A 13,131-nucleotide genomic window follows, 5' to 3' on the forward strand; every position below is an offset into this window, starting at 1 on the left:
CTGGGTACGCGGTACCCGCTGCAGTTTCCTTCTGTTTACTATCATAATTTTCATTGTTGCAGCGTATAAAATGATTTCATCAGTCAATATGGTAATAACTTACAATGTTTTACAAATACAGGGTGAGTCACGAACTATAGCCACCAAGAATAACTACGAAAGTATGATAGGAGCTGAAAAGTTTGTGGGACAAAAGTTGCATGGACAATGGGGCCATAATATGATGTTTTTTGTTGCTAAGGAGTGTCGCTTCAGAGATATGTAGGTCAGCTTTGTTTTTTTTTTTTAATGGGATGCTATAGTTTGGTTCTGATTTTCTGTTAGCGACTATCGAGACAAATCGAATGATGTGTAGCAGTAAGGTCTTTGAAGCTCAACGAAGGTCACGGAGTTGGCATCAGCGTCCATTTCAGTGCTGCAATCTTCTTGTCATGGACTGAGTGGTATTCCTAATCACATTGGTACTTATCGAAGCACATGCTCTGAAAAAACTCTCTCGCATATCTTCAGATGTAGCTGTAACGTCTTTATAAACAATGTCTTTTACGAATCCCCACAAGAAAAAAATCCAGAAGCGTCAAGTCTGGCGAACGAGCCGGCCACGACACATCTCCGCGTCCAGTCCAACTATTTGGGAACTGTCTCTGCAACTCATTTCTAGCCATAAGCGAAAAATGAACCGGACACCCATTGTGTTGATACTACATTCTGTTCCTTGTTCCTAAAGGTATTTCTTCCAATAACAGACCTAATGTTTCTTGCAGGAATGTGGTGTACTTCCTACCATGAAGATTTCCTTCGATGAAATAAGGGCCTGTAATTCTGTCCTCCAGAATACCACACCACACATTCACCGACCACGGTTTTTGGTGTACAACTTGCTGCAGCCAACATGGATTTTCAGTTGCCCAATAATGCATGTTATGCAAATTAACATTTCCATGGTTCGTGAATGTAGCCTCGTCAGTAAATAAAATCAAATTAATAAACGTGCTATCCCTCTGAATCTGAAGTTGAGCCCATCGGCAGAATTCAGTGTGACGCGTACAATCCGTACCAGTTAATTCTTGGTGGAGACTGATATGGTAATGATGATATTTATGACGATGCAGAACACTAATAACACTACTCTGGCTCATGCCAGATTCCCCTGCGATTTGACGCGAACTAACACAAGGATCTCGAACCACAGTGGCAAGTGTACCAATTTCGGTTTCCTCGTTAGTACCTTTCCTTTGTCGTATATGTTTCCGATGCATTTAAGATCCAGTTGTTCTCAATTTATCATACACATATTTAAATGTACGACGTGTAGGGTGAGTACGTTGAGGATACCTTCCAGCGTATAAGTCTCGAGCTCTCATTGAATTTCGTGGGCACTCTCCGTAAAAGAGAAGCATATCGACTTGTTATTCGAAGAAATACATCATTCACACTCGTTTGATTCGACGATAGTAGTCTTACCATTCCTATTAGTGTTGTATTGCGACACCGCTGAATGGTGTTTACATGTCAATGGCACGTTGGATGGCTACGCCGTATTCGGCGAATAGTTACTTTTTGCACGTTATACGAGAGGAAATTGTCAGCGTATGTGTCGAAGTGATAAAGAATACCACTCAATCCATGATAATATTGTAGCACTGCTCTGATGCCAATGGTCATCACTTCGAACACCTTCTGTAAATGGACGTTCATGCCACCTTTTTTACCTTCGTTGACCTTACTGTTACATATCATTGAATTCGTCTTGATAGCCGCTATCAGAAAATTAGTACCAAACTATAACATCCCATTAACAAAAAATGAAGTTGACCTTCAAATCTGTGGCGCGACCCCACCTAGCAACAAAATGCCAACGTCATTTATGGCCCCCATTGGCCCATGCAGTATTTGTCCCACAAACTTTTCCGCTACTGTCATACTTTCGGAGTTATTCTAGGTGGCAACAGTTTGTGTCCCCCACCCCCGTATATTACTTCACAAAACATTGTGTTACAGATATTTTTATTGTCTAATACATTGGTAGAACGCGCTGATTGGCGCTGGGGGCCCAGTCTTTAATTTGCGTCAGGGCATTCTACAACGCTTATTATTCTAAGAAAAACAGTTTTATGGTCAACCATAGAGGACCTAATGAACGTTACCTTACGTATGCCGATAGAGTATTCATATGTGGCTGCTCAGCGCCTCACGCTGCATGGTACAAGTTGACAGCTGTTGACAACAGAGCTATTATAGTTGCTTCACAACCCTTTCGCGTAATTTTATTTAAACTGTCATTTTATAAACATTTGCAGTCACATTATTGCAAGCCGTTTTACAGGATTTTTTGAAATGTTAACATTAATGTTGTGTACACCTTGACCCCTCTCCCTTCTCTTAATTGTAACATGGCGATCTACAATGTTTGTTATTCACAAAAAAAAAAAAAATGGCTCTGAGCACTATGGGACTTAACTTCTGAGGTCATCAGTCCCCTAGAACTTAGAACTACTTAAACCTAACTAACCTAAGGACATCACACACATCCATGCCCGAGGCAGGATTCGAACCTGCGACTGTAGCGGTCGCGCGGTTCCAGACTGTAGCGCCCAGAACCGCTCGGCCACTCCGGCCGCCTGTTACTCACAGAAAACAATTTTACCGTCATACAAGTACAGAATTTCTTATGTACGGTATATTAAGTGCGACAGCTTTAATCAGTTCCTTACAACCCTCTAGCAATCTATATAATTTTAAGTTTTACTAAATACTACTGAACTTTTACTTATGGAAGTAATTTATGTCCTGTAAGGTTTGTTTGTTAACAGACATTTGGCCCCAGCGCCAATCAGCGCGTTTTACCAATGTATTAGACGATAAAAAAAGCTGTAACGCACTGTTTTGTGAAGTAATATATTTGTCTGACGTTGTAAATATTTCCCATATTGACTGATGAAATCATTTTATACGTTGCAACGATGAAAATTATGATTGTAAACAGGAGAAAACTGCAGCATATACAGTGTAACCAGCGCCGCCTAGCAGTGTAGTCCACTTGGCTACCAAAATTTTCAAAAAAAAAAAAAAAGTTCAAATGTGTGTGAAATCTTATGGGACTTAACTGCTAAGGTCATCAGTCCCTAAGCTTGCACACTACTTTACCTAAATTATCCTAAGGATAAACACACACACCCATGCCCGAGGGAGGACTCGAACCTCCGCCGGGACCAGCCGCACAGTCCATGACTGCAGCGCCCAGTCCGCTCGGCTAATCCCGCGCGGCTCAAAATTTTCACTTGGTAGCAGTTTGCACTTGTCTCATCCTCGAAAATCTTGACATGATACAATGTATCTAATGTTTTTATATGACTGACATAGCAATAGTAAACTAGGAAGCCATACTCTAGTGTAGTATTTGTAGTACGTCTCCTATTAAAGATGAAATTTATCATATTTTCATACCGTCTGATACAAGTTCAACGTTGTATTTTTGTAGCCTATGAAAATGACGGAAAGTCGAAACGCGTATCGGCGATGAAAAATAAAAGTGTGGTCAAGACAGAAGCAAATATATTAAAAGTGCATCCAGATGACCACGTCGTCTCACATCATTTTCATGCAAATTGCAGCTGTATCTCCTAATCTTCTGATCCTAAAATTCGGCAACTTACTATCCACGAGTATACCACCGGATTTTATGTTGGTGATCATTAAACAGCATTTATGATAGCCGTTGTATCGTTTAACCCTGTGGTTTGTTGGCCATTTCTGTTAGGTGAGATCAAATCTCATACACTGTTTCGTAGATCCGTACTGCGTAGATCGTTCGGGATGCGGAACACATCAGAAAAACGAAAATAAATAATACATATTTACAAAAGAACTGTTGTGTGACGTTCGTCCCACAGATTCTGTATCTGCAGTTTCGCAAGCCACAAAAATGTGTATGGCGGAGGGCACTTCGTCCCAACACTATCAGTTTTTTCTCCTGACAGTGTTAAGAATTGCTACCCACACGCCTCTGTGAGCTTAGTAACCTCACTGATCTTATTTTCAGTATCCCTCAACGAGATATACGACGGTGGCGGCAAGGTATCTGTTGTCATGCCTATTTGATAAATACTCGAAACATCCGAACAATACTCTAGAACTGATTCCACTAGCTTCATACATGCATTTTTTTTCCCACATACACTGCACTTTCGCAGAACCCTTCCAACAAGTCTTCCCCTAAACTTATTTAATTGATCGTCTTATTTCACACAACTTCTCAATAGTATCTGCTTCCGTAGCCGAGGAAGCAAATCTCCTACTTCTACCACACACTTCTCATTTTTCCCTGGCTAAACACCAAGCTATCGCATAGTTCCGAGGTCAAGCGACGATCGCCTACCTTTTCCGCTATCTCAGACACTCCACACTTGAATTTTGGTGGCGTGTAATGGAAGCTCACAGTACTCTCAAACGTCCCCCCACATACCGTGGACCTTTGCCAGCTATTAGCGCAACGTGATCAACATTCCCATCGGTACTTGGTGATTACCCAACGTCCTACGTTCTTGGCATGCAACGATGCTGCGTATCAACGTGTCCAGGGTGGCGACCTGAATGTGTGCAGGAGGAATTACATGGCATAATGATTATTTTTTTATTATTTATTTCTGAACTAAATTTTTAGTTCACGTGTTTGCCTGCCTGTGGACACTGGCTCATTCTCGTCTCGCAGGGGGGATGTACACCGTTTTCAACCCTACTGGTGGATGTAAGTTTGGGAAGAGAGGAGATGTCGTTAAGTTTCTGAGTACCAGTATTTTCGTCATTGTCCTGCTATAAATTGCAGGCCTCGTCGTAGTGTTTCATGAAGCGAGGACATGTGACACGGTTGATGGTGATCCGTCGGACGGGGACGTTAAGCTCAGCGGCTCCCTTGGTCCTATTCGAGAGGAGTAGACTATGTGACCGTCTCTCAAACATAGCACTATAGTATACACGCATCCATTACACCCACCTACACTTGACATATACCCATAAGACATAACTCTAACTTATCCCCAAGTAAAGGGGCTTATGTACGCGGAGGAATAACACCATTTCCGACAGGTGGCTTAACGCGCAGCGTGGGATTTCCCAGCCAAAAAACATGCCCTAACACATTTATATTTGTAGTATTTAGTATTATGTCTAAATACTCACGGGTGTGACGTACTCAGGATTAATCCCACAATCGAATTCATTCTCTTCGCTATAGGCATTATCTTCCAATTATTCACTTTTAAAGACACCTACTATTCATTATACCAAACGGAAATTTTGTCCAGCTCTTTCTGCATTTCAGTACGACCGTCTAACAACGATACTTTCCTGCAGATAACGTCATAGTAAGGGGTACAATCTGATGGTCACGCTGGTGCTACAGACCTTAACAGATCATTTGGTTGGTCATGTTCTGCAGACAAGAACTGATATTTTATTCAGAGGGAAAGCCTCAAAATTTGTTTGTTAACTAAAGCAAACACGGGCAGAAACAGTGAGCTTTCTGAATAAATCACCTCAAGGTGATAACTAGAGTTATTGATTTGCTCGTTTGGCGTGCGCCCTGGTGCAAGATTTCCTCTTTTATGCTACTTGGGTAGTTTTCTTATCGATTTTCTTTCCTCTAACTGCTTCTAAATGTGAGGATAACTTGTGCACTGTTTGTGGTGGTAATGATAACATAAGGAGGAGGGTTTAACACTCTGTCGGCACGTGACCTGTTTAGTTCGAACAACTAAAAGGGAGCCGCGAAACCATTGTACCCAACCAATGGGCAGAACACAATCGACAGTGTCTCATCTCGTCCACCACGAAACACCACTGCGAGGTTCAGAGTCTAATACAGGACACTGGTGCATAATTTGATACTCAGCAACGTCACGCCACACCTCTTCACCCCCCCCCCCCCCCCCCCCGCTGTTTAAAAACTGGCGATGACAGCACCAATGCAGCGTGTGGTAACGAAAGCCACAGAGGTAACTATGGTAGAATAGCAAGAATAGATGATTTTTACTAATCATCAGCAGTCCAGTCAAATGGTGCTCATAATGACGAAATAGCGACAAGTTTTGTAGAAATTAAAATGTGTGTGAATTCCTGAGGGACCAAAGTGCTGAGGTAATTGCTCCCTAGACTTACACACTACTGAAACTAGCTTATGCTATGTGCCCGAGGGAGGACTCGAATCTCCGGCGGGAGGGGCTGCGCAATCCGTGACATGACGCCCTAAACCGCGCGGCAACTCCGCGCGGCATCGTAAAAGTCTTTTAAAGAGTTTTCTATTTGTTTTCGAGGGTGCTGAATCAGAATTTTCAAAGGCGAACCAAAATTTAAGCCTGGAAATGGAAAAACACCTCGACTTCTCTTTGATTTTTATTTTTAACTACGAAACGACGCAATTTTCGGCAAAATTAACTAAAATAAAGATGATAAAATTTCCAACAAAGTATATCTGAGTGACGTTTTTCATCATACCAACCGTATGGTGTGTAGCGCGTGTTGAAGTTAGCGCGATTTCAAAGCTGAGAAGATGGGTCATCTCAGGACCTAACCGCCGCGCCCTTACCTTACTTTTTAGTACATCCATTGCCGAATTCCAACCTCCAACAGTATGACGATGTTATTGGGGTAGTTGTTAGTTGATACTTGCCTTGCTGGAGGGATAGGATGTCTATGAGATACCAGTGATTTCCCTCCTTCCGACAGGGAGGGGTAAGGCCGGTCGATTTGCTGGTCTCCTGCGACGGCAACTGTGTACGACTTCGCCCTCGTATGGTTGCTTGGAATGTATTTGTGGTCGTTAAATTCAGTGTAAGTGTATAAAATAGTAAATGAAATGAGCGTTTGGCAGGTCCGGCCGCCTCGGAGCAGGTCTTACTACATTCGACGCCACATTGGGCGACCTGCGCGCCGGTTGGCGATGAAATTATGATGCAAGACAACACAACACCCAGTCCCTGAGCGGAGAAAATCCCCTACCCACCAGGGGAATCGTACCCGGCCCCCTTAGAACGGCAGTCCGTCACGCTGACCATTTTTACTTTTATTTCATTTTGTTCGATATAGTTCGTTGCATTCGGTCTGGCCGGACGTCACAAGACATCCGTTCAAGTTGATCGTTGATTGCTTGACTCATTTTTCTTATTACAGAGAGCACACAGTCCTTTGACCAAACACGCTGAGCTACCATGCCGGCAGCCATTCAGCTATCAGGGCGGACATGAAGTATATAATGAGTTCAAGTGAGATGTGTGTTCCATGTGATGGCGTACTGGATGATGGTAGGACAGTGTCATCACTTAGGAATGAAGTGAGCTTGAAGAATGTTCTTGAAACAATTAAGAAGAGGACAGATTGGATGGCTGCTCTTTTGAAGGGCAAAAGTTTGGTTAAGGTTCGTGAACCATGTCGAAGGCAGTACGTTAACGAAAAATTAATGGGTACGGAGGCTAAGAAGATTGCGGATGGTTGCAGCTGAAAAGAAACTATCTCCTTAAGCAGATTTTGATTTCAAAACCATTTTTTGTGTATGGGTAGGTTATTATGACAGAATTTCTGACTCAAGAAAACAGGCTACCATCCAATCGACGGAACCTACAGTATTGTGTGCTTAAGTTGGGGATACGAGAGACTCGTGAATCTTGCTGAGAGACAAAACAGTGACTTAGGCCGCTCAATAATACTTCGGATTGGACCAGTTCATGGCTCGGTTGCAGCAGATGCCCAGTACCACATCAAATGCATGAAGGTCCTGCAGGGCAGTCCAAAACAGGTATGGAGAAAAACGATATCTATACGTCACAGTAATTGATGGTGCTATGAAGCGAATTTGCCACGACCTCAGTGAAAGTGATGAGAAGTGTCAATTTTGCCGGCCGAAGTGGCTGTGCGGTTCTAGGCGCTGCAGTCTGGAACCGCGAGACCGCTACGGTCGCAGGTTCGAATCCTGCCTCGGGCATGGATGTGTGTGATGTCCTTAGGTTAGTTAGGTTTAACTAGTTCTAAGTTCTAGGGGACTAATGACCTCAGAAGTTAAGTCCCATAGTGCTCAGAGCCATTTGAACCATTTTTTGTCAATTTTGCCGTCAGCAGTTAATAGACCAGATCCATGGTGGCTGGCATCCTTACGTCAAGACTGTGAAAGGTGGGCTGTTGAAGAAATATGGAAGTGATATAGTGACTACTTCGTCTGTGTTGTTTGTTTCACAAACACTAGTAAAATTCGTACAGGTAGGTGATATCACGCAAAAAGCTCATCCCGAGAGGAGGAGCGTCGATATTGAAGTGTCGGCAGAAGTGCCAACACCGTGTTGTTTGAGGAAGCCGAAATGCGCGCTATAAGCTCACGCAGGATGGCGTGAGGTCTGAAACAGGATGCGTAATGAATGCTATAAAGAAAAGTACGTAGCTTCTGGAATACTTAACTTTAATCCACAATTGGTGAACATTGGTCTTGTTACTGTACATGCTTCATTAGATACATAGCAAAGGATAAATGGCGCCTTGCTAGGTCGTAGCAATTGACTTAGCTGAAGGCTATGCTAACTATCGTCTCGGCAAATGAGAGCGTAATTCTGAGTGAACCTTTCCTAGCAACGTCGGCTGTACAACTGGGGCGAGTGCTAGTAAGTCTCTCTAGACCTGCCGTGTGGTGGCGCTCGGTCTGCAATTACTGATAGTGGCGACACGCGGGTCCGACGTATACTAATGGACCGCGGCCGATTTAAAGCTACCACCTAGCAAGTGTGGTGTCTGGCGGTGACACCACAGAAATGTGATTTAAACAACATCAGACGCACTTGCTGAACGTATTTGATAGCACTTTTACAGCACAACTAAATATCCCCCCCCCCCCAGACCAGTTTCTTACAGGTAACGAGGTCATCATGCCTGATACTGTTCAAAATTTCGTTAATCAACTAGTGTGAAAAGGAAGTGAGGAAACTTGAAAAAATGGAAGACCAAAGGTTTGCCCATAGTACACAGCATGATGGCAGCTATTATACAGAAATCTTTCCTGTCACCATTGCAAGCTGGCCTGGCCACATTCATTTGTAATATGTAGGGCTCTCGGAAACTAGTTGATGTACTGTCTGCTTTAGGATACAGTGCCTCCTACACAGGGGCAGTACATTTTGGGGTGGCAAAGTGATTGGAATTTGATCCAAACGCGTCATTTCAATTTGCCTCCGACAATGCTGTCTACAGGATGCAAATTCTTGATGGAAACGGGGAGGAATCTGATTTACCACACCATACGAAAGAGAGCTCGGGGAAGATCAGTTTGGATTCCGTAGAAACACTGGAACACGTGAGGCAATACTGACCTTACGACTTATCTTAGAAGAAAGATTAAGGAAAGGCAAACCTACGTTTCTAGCATTTGTAGACTTAGAGAAAGCTTTTGACAATGTTGACTGGAATACTCTCTTTCAAATTCTAAAGGTGGCAAGGGTAAAATACAGGGAGCGAAAGGCTATTTACAATTTGTACAGAAACCAGATGGCAGTTATAAGAGTCGAGGGACATGAAAGGGAAGCAGTGGTTGGGAAGGGAGTAAGACAGGGTTGTAGCCTCTCCCCGATGTTGTTCAATCTGTATATTGAGCAAGCAGTAAAGGAAACAAAAGAAAAATTCGGGGTAGGTATTAAAATTCATGGAGAAGAAATAAAAACTTTGAGGTTCGCCGATGACATTGTAATTCTGTCAGAGACAGCAAAGGACTTGGAAGAGCAGTTGAATGGAATGGACAGTGTCTTGAAAGGAGGATATAAGATGAACATCAACAAAAGCAAAACAAGGATAATGGAATGTAGTCTAATTAAGTCGGGTGATGCTGAGGCAATTAGATTAGGAAATGAGGCACTTAAAGTAGTAAAGGAGTTTTGCTATTTGGGGAGCAAAATAACTGATGATGGTCGAAGTAGAGAGGATATAAAATGTAGGCTGGCAATGGCAAGGAAAGCGTTTCTGAAGAAGAGAAATTTGTTAACATCCAGTATTGATTTAAGTGTCAGGAAGTCATTTCTGAAAGTATTCGTATGGAGTGTAGCCATGTATGGAAGTGAAACATGGACGATAAATAGTTTGGACAAGAAGAGAATAGAAGCTTTCGAAATGTGGTGCTACAGAAGAATGCTGAAGATTAGATGGGTAGATCACATAACTAATGAGGAAGTATTGAATAGGATTGGGGAGAAGAGAAGTTTGTGGCACAACTTGACCAGAAGAAGGGATCGGTTGATAGGACATGTTCTGAGGCATCAAGGGATCACCAATTTAGTATTGGAGGGCAGCGTGGAGGGTAAAAATCGTAGAGAGAGACCAAGAGATGAATACACTAAGCAGATTCAGAAGGATGTAGGTTGCAGTAGGTACTGGGAGATGAAAAAGCTTGCACAGGATAGAGTGGCATGGAGAGCTGCATCAAACCAGTCTCAGGACCGAAGTCCACAACAACAACAACAACGAAAGAGAGCCGTATTTCACATTGTTGTTTCTATATCCCACTGTCAAATCTCATGACGTCATTAGTGTAACAAACACTCCAATTATTTACCAATTACCTAGTATGAACTGAAATCAGTCATCCATTATCTTACTTATCTGTAATTTACTTATACATAATCTCATTTTGCTGATGAATCAAGTAAAGAGGAGCGAGTGCTACACGAAGTGCTGATAGGATGAAATTTCTTTTAAATTTCTTTAAGGTTATTATATTAAAGGCAAAAGAAACTGTTATTATGGCGACATTCATCCTGTTCCTCCCTTTCTTTCCATACCTACTACAACTACAACTACAACACCAGCACAATAAATATTACTACTTTGAGTCAACCACACGAGAAAAATACACACTTGATCCTTAACTAACGGGCACTGAAGAGAGACATGTTTATTCATTGATTCAAAACACTTCGTAGATATGGTATACTGCGAGTTAGGCAAGGATCCATTTTCTAAGAAACATGTAATGCATGCATCTGGATAGACTTATTCTTTGACGAAGGAACAGAAACTTCCAGGACAAGTCTAGAACTCAGGCATTCCAACTGACATGTTACTGCATCTGAGGCATGACGATGACGCTTCACATCAATAAATGCGTCTAGAAGGAGATGTCACCTAGTGTCTGCCTAATAACATTTATCATAATTATTCTTTTAATACGTCGTCGCATTAAGAAACGTCATTGAAACAGCAACATATCACTATTCAATACGCAGATTACAGAGACAGCTATACCTGCTTTTACAGCTACTTTGCAGACGTGTCGAAGATACTTCTGATAACATCATCTTTTCACCTCTTCCCTTTTCCATTGGGTGGCGCGTAGGATGAATGATTGACGGCGAAACCCCGTACGTGCTCTAATTTCTCAGATTTTCTCGTCGTCGCCATTCCGCGAAACAACGACGAGAGGAAGTAATAAGTAGCCCGATCCTTCACGGAAAATATGCTCTCAGAATTTTAACAGTAAACCTCTTCGTGAAACACACTTCCTCTTTTGTAACGTCGACGACTGAAGTTTGTTGAGTATCTCCGTAAAGGTCACGCACCGACTAAGATTTTATGACGAAGCGTGCCGCTCTTCGTTGCGTCTACTCTATTTTTTCTTATACTTGATAAGGGTCCCAGACTGAGAAGTACTGCTCAACAGTTGCTCGAACGAGTGTTTTGTAAGCCACTTCTTTCGTGGGTATTACATGTCCTTAAGATACTCTCAGCCTGGCGTCTGTATTTGTGTTTTGAGGGTCAGACGTTCCAAACGGTTTCTTCTAGGTATTTTTACGGTGCTTATTTTTTTTCCAGTGATTTGCAGCCAATTGTGCAAGAGAACAGTAGTGGATCTCTTTACCTACCTGTGCGCAATACGTTACATTTATTTACATTCAGGATCCACTAGCATTCCCACCCGAATTCTGGCTACACTCTTCTGGCATTCCATTCTCCCAGTAGACTACAGCAGCGGCCGAAACAGCTCACAGCTTTCAACGTTATCCACCAAATGATTAACATAAACTGCAAACAGAAACGGCTCTGTAATACTCCCCTGGGGTACTCCGGAAATTCCATTTACAGTTGTCGATTCTGTGCCATTAAGGCCGGCCGGTGTGGCTGTGCGGTTCTAGGCGCTTCAGTCTGGAACCGCGTGACCGCTACGGTCGCAGGTTCGAATCCTGCCTCGGGCATGGATGTGTGTGATGTCCTTAGGTTAGTTAGGTTTAAATAGTTCCAAGTTCTAGGGGACTGATGACCACAGATGTTAAGTCCCATAGTGCTCAGAGCCATTTGTTCCATTAAAAACGACGTGTTGACCTTTATCTGCAAGGAAGTTCCGAATCCAATCACAAATCTGGTGTCCGATGCTCGGTTAGCTCTTTTTTTCGCACTAAAACGACAGCATGAAACAGTATCGGATGACTTTCGGAAGTAAAAGAACGCGGTGTCATCCCAGGCGTCTTTTTCTACGGCACAGTGGATCTCATGGACGGACCGAGCAGGCTTCACAAGATCCTAGTTTACGGAACCCGTGTTGATTTTTAATGAGCGGATTTTCGTTCTCCATAGACCTTATAACGCGTAAGCATAAAATATGTTACATAATTCTACAACAGACCGATGACGTGAATGCAGTAGGCGACTGTAATCGAACGACATTTTTGAATGCCAAGACGTGCACCGTTTTCGTGTTGGTCGTTGTGCTTTTAGAGTCGCAATAGCAGCCGCGTGTGCTTACCGTACGTGTTCCGGAGCGCGTGTGCTGCAACTGCGCCCTCAGCTGATACGAACAATTAATATATAGTAGCGTGTTGCGAGTGTGCTGTAGTCATGGCAACGCGCGCGCGTTTATCCTCACCGTGCACACGGCTGTTTTGTGCGGCACTTCTGTCAGCAAACAAGTAAACTTCGTTACCATAGCAGCGAACACTTTGCATGACACTAACGTGAATGACTTCAGTTCCTCACTCTTGACGCATCGACTGCAACTTTCGCTGATTATACAATTAAGGCAGACAGCTAGTTCGATATGAACCGAACAGTTAAAATGGACAGATTCAATGAAACAGTAAACACACACTTCCCAATAACTTCTTTGTTGTTTACTTG

General features: G+C 42.9%; 1 protein-coding gene across 1 annotated transcript in view; it reads right to left on the reverse strand.

Annotated features, from left to right (window-relative positions):
* Positions 1-12,780, reverse strand: part of LOC124804589 (lipopolysaccharide-induced tumor necrosis factor-alpha factor homolog) — a 112,171-nt gene extending 99,391 nt beyond the window's left edge. Inside the window, exon 1 of the mRNA XM_047264780.1 lies at positions 12,761-12,780. The gene's annotated coding sequence lies outside the window, so the exon portion shown is untranslated. The remainder of the gene's footprint in view (positions 1-12,760) is intronic.
* Between the last annotated feature and the right edge of the window lie 351 nt (positions 12,781-13,131).

The sequence above is a fragment of the Schistocerca piceifrons genome, chromosome 1 (assembly GCF_021461385.2).
Source record: "Schistocerca piceifrons isolate TAMUIC-IGC-003096 chromosome 1, iqSchPice1.1, whole genome shotgun sequence".
Taxonomy (NCBI): Eukaryota; Metazoa; Arthropoda; class Insecta; order Orthoptera; family Acrididae; genus Schistocerca; species Schistocerca piceifrons.